Source organism: Pteropus vampyrus, unplaced genomic scaffold (genome assembly GCF_000151845.1).
Source record: "Pteropus vampyrus isolate Shadow unplaced genomic scaffold, Pvam_2.0 Scaffold48, whole genome shotgun sequence".
Lineage (NCBI taxonomy): Eukaryota > Metazoa > Chordata > Mammalia > Chiroptera > Pteropodidae > Pteropus > Pteropus vampyrus.
In genome coordinates, this window is record NW_011888829.1 from 4520353 (window position 1) to 4524456 (window position 4104).

Here is a 4104-nt window from a genome sequence, read left to right on the forward strand (position 1 = left end):
CTTTCAAAAAAAAAAAAAAAGAAAAAGAAACTGAAAAACCCTTAAAAAATTAAAAACCTAACCTATCTAGAGAGCAATAAATAACTGTGTCTAAAGAAAGTAATGTTTTTAAAAGCTCATCACTAACAGATGTCAGCTGCAATTCATTGACAGTGAACTGATTAGTAATAGACTACATTCAGCAGTATTTCTGTCTTTGTGCCTCTCAACCCAGGCTGGGTCAGAAAGCTCTTGTAATACATGCACCCGTCACTTAAGAAAATTTGGAGGATCTTTGTCTTTTAGGTCCACCTTGCTCCTTCTTATTTTACTTCTTTCTCTTATTCCTTCATTTGATCACCTGATTCCTAACTGTCAATCTCGAAGCTTCTTATCTTTTCTTCCTTCTTTAATGATCTTAATGGACATTTATTGAGTACTTCCTACATGCCAGGCACTGTCCTAAAGGCCTGCCTGCATGACTGAAGGCCCATGTCATGATGGATTAAATGAGCTATGTGACATTATTATCATCATGAAAACGTTGGAGTGACAGGTCACAAGTGTTCAGTAGTTTGTCCAATAGCATACAACTCACATGGCCAATCAGACATGCAGCCAATAAAGCAACCACTTAAACCCGGGCAGGCTGAAGGCTGGAGCCCAAATTCTTAATTGCTGTACTCTGCTCCGCCTTCTCAAAGCAGCCTCCTAGACCCAGCTCTTCTAAAACACAGTCCAGAAACACCTCTGCTCTCCAAGCTCAGCGAATTGGCATACTGAGAAAAACCACAGAGCAGAAAAGCAGAAAAGGCAATGAAACTACCAATGCAGATGTCACAGAACCCATGCATTCTGCTCCTGGGAGGAGCACTCATTTTAAAATCTATTCTATCTTTGCAAATAATTCTAACAAGTTTCGTTATCAAGATAGTTTCCCAACTCACAGAATATGAGTCTTGGAAATTGGATAGTGGGGGGAAAGAATGCTTATGGTGAGCATGAGTACACAACACATGTTAGAAAATGATTTAAGATAATCCTCAAGAATCCTGGAACGCTGGTGTTCCCTGAGGGGTTCTTAGTAACCACGGTATTATTGTAAAAAACTCAGTGGGCTAGGCGGCTAACAAACACCACCACTGGATGGAATTTTAATTTATAAAAGCGAAAAGGCAGCCCTGTGCCTGGGATCACTCTATGTGCTAATGACCTCGGACCAGGTCAGCCTGTGTGGGGGCCACTCAGTAACAGGAAGCACCACTAGAAATCCCAATTGTCAACATGGTGGCCATGCTAGCTGCTTTCCGTGTCGTTTAATTTTCTTAACAGCTTTACAAAAGGTAGGGACTCACTTAATCCTTGTTTATTCTTAGATGAGAAAAATGAAGCCCAAAGAGGTTGAATAACTTGCTCAGGGTCACACAGTCAAGTCCTGGCTGACTGCACTGCCCTCGCTCTTCATGATTTGGGCACATTATCTCATAATCACAGACTACAAGAGGCTCATTGCTCAAGCACGTGGCATCGCTTATAAGGGGCCCGGGAGGGCATATGAATAGACCCCAGCCCACCAAACACCAAATAAGAAAACAGCACAGAGCCGATATCCTACTAAAGCTGGTTCTGGGCCCAGGTATTTAGGGCCAGTGTCAAGACTTCCCTCCTTGCTAGGCAGAGGAAATTTAAGCACCAGCTCTACCGCAGAGCTGCCTCTTAGATATTCTGGGAAGGTAAGGGTGCAACGAGGAAGATCTTAACCTCCCAGTTCAGCTGGAGGCCTCAGGCATCCCTGCAGTGCTTCCATCTCCCACCAGGGGGCAGCATCCCCACGCATGCGCAAGGCCCAGAGTTACAAGCCCAGCAGAGCAGGGGGCCTTCTCTGCCCTCTCTAGGAGCATAGTGACAGTGTTAGTGAGGGCTGGAGTTGAAAACAAGAACTAAATTAACCAGAAGCAGAGGGGTCTTCCTCCAGGAAGAAGACAGATATATATTCCTTCTCCTACACAAACCTCATCCACCAGACAACGAAATCACTTTGGGACAAGATAAGGGGAAAACGAAGCAGCCTGCTTTTATTTTGACTTTTGTGTGATCAGAGTGTTGTGTGCAGAGTTTAAAAAATCAGACAATACTGAAAAGCTCACCATGCAGAATCAGCCGTCTCTTCCGCCCCTCCCCACTGCACCCCACCAAATTCCACCTCCCCCCGCCCAGGGTCAATAACTTTTAAATTTGTTAACTGCTTCTTCTAGCATTCAGCTCTACGTTCTTATACGTATTCTGATTTTATTGAGTTACCACATCTAGACATTATTAACTGACTCCCTATTATAGCAGATGAAGATTTTGTCCTCTACACCCCCCGATTCCCCTCCCTCCATCCCCCCGAGATAGGTATATCACAGTTTTTTGTTACTTCAATAATCAAAGTTTAACAGTATGATTATGTAAATATTAGTTACTTAGACACTATGTATATGTCACTATACACTTTCTTTTCTGCTCAATTTTTATTCTTCCTGCAGTTAAAAATGTTCTTGTTTTCTCACTTTAAGAGGGTTTTAAAATGAGAAGCTAAACTTTTTAGATATCTTTTCCTCTCGATTTCTGTCATGGTTCCACTGTTGGGAACCATTTTCATGTATGTGACAAATATTTATTGAGCATCTACTTTTGCGTGTTATTCTACTAGGTGTTAAGAGACAGAGAAACATGATATAGAAAGAAACACGGTCCTTGGCCTTTTGCAGCTAGAATTTAGTTGGGAGACGAGAGAGGTTCACATAAAAAAAGTAAACAGTACAAGCATGAAGCAACAATTCAAGCATCGCCCTAAGAGCTCCGCGATGTGTGGAATTAATGGCACCCGCAGGGAATGTTCTGGAATCAGAGGTTAGCATCTCCAGGAAGGTTTTCTGGAGGGCACCAGGCCCAAACCGGGCTTTGAAGTCTCATCGGTATGTACAAGCAGAGAAGAGCATGTTCCAAGTGAGACGAGACCAATGACGAGTTGGTCCGCGGACCCCAAACATATGGAACATCTTTTTAACAGGCCTCGTTCTCAATTTCCTCATCATTAAAAAGAGGGAAGGAGTTGATCATTGGTACCATGCTTGTGCGAGAGAGAATTCCTGTTCTTAGGAAATATACACTGAAGTATATTAGGGATAAAGAGCCAAAATGTGTGTAACTTACACCCTCAAACGGTTCAGAAAAAAAAGATGTGGACAGACAGGTAGTGAGTGGGTATTCCTTGTACTATTATAATTTTGGAACTCTTTGGAACTTTGGATTATTTGGATTTATTTAAATTGGAAAAATATCTTTTAAGGTTGAAGGCTAGTTATAAAGGCACCTTCGAGAATTCTATCCTAAGGAAATAATCACATTTACGTAAGGTTAACAACTTAAGCAGAAAATTATTCTTTGCTCCATTTGCAGTAGGAAAATACAAAATCCAAACCTTAAATACTCAACAAAAAGAAAATGGCCAAATAAGCTTTATGGCACATTATGTTACTATTAACATGGATTTTTCCAATAAATTTAAATCTTACAAGAAAATGATCAGAGTATGATGTAAAGTTTTTAAAAAGCAGGATATAAAACTGTACAGACGGTCTAAATCCAATTATGTATCTACATAGACATTAAAAAATTGAAGATACCAAAGTATTAACAGTAGTAGTAGTAGGATTAAGGGTAATTTTATCTTTAAATTTCTATATTTTGAAGTTTTTTGTAATGAGCATGTATTGACTTTCTTCCTAATAAAAAATAAATATAATTTTCTTAAAAGCTAAAGAAAAATGAGATGTGGGGCCAAACCCAGGCTTATTTTAATAATTTTTAAGGATTAAGATAAAATGATAAGTATGTTTACTCTTTGAAATCATAGTTCTATCATAACTAAATAAATTTATTCTTCTTGGAGAAGAAGAAGTATAATGCCTGCCCAAGGTAGTATGTATGTATATATATTTAAAAATTTTTAAGTCTATAGAACAGTTGGCTATTTTAATAATCCTCGTCTCCCCGCTTCTTGTTCGCCAGCCTCTGGCTGGGAACGGGTTTTATCAGGCGTGGCTCACGCTCCCTGCTGGGACTGGGCCTTGGGCTGGG

The 4104-nt window shown here is 40.3% G+C and overlaps 1 protein-coding gene across 1 annotated transcript in view; it reads left to right on the top strand.

Annotated features, from left to right (window-relative positions):
- The window catches only part of SLC13A4 (solute carrier family 13 member 4), a 40109-nt gene that overhangs the window by 11081 nt on the left and 24924 nt on the right, over window positions 1-4104 (top strand). The gene's annotated exons all lie outside the window — the stretch shown is intronic.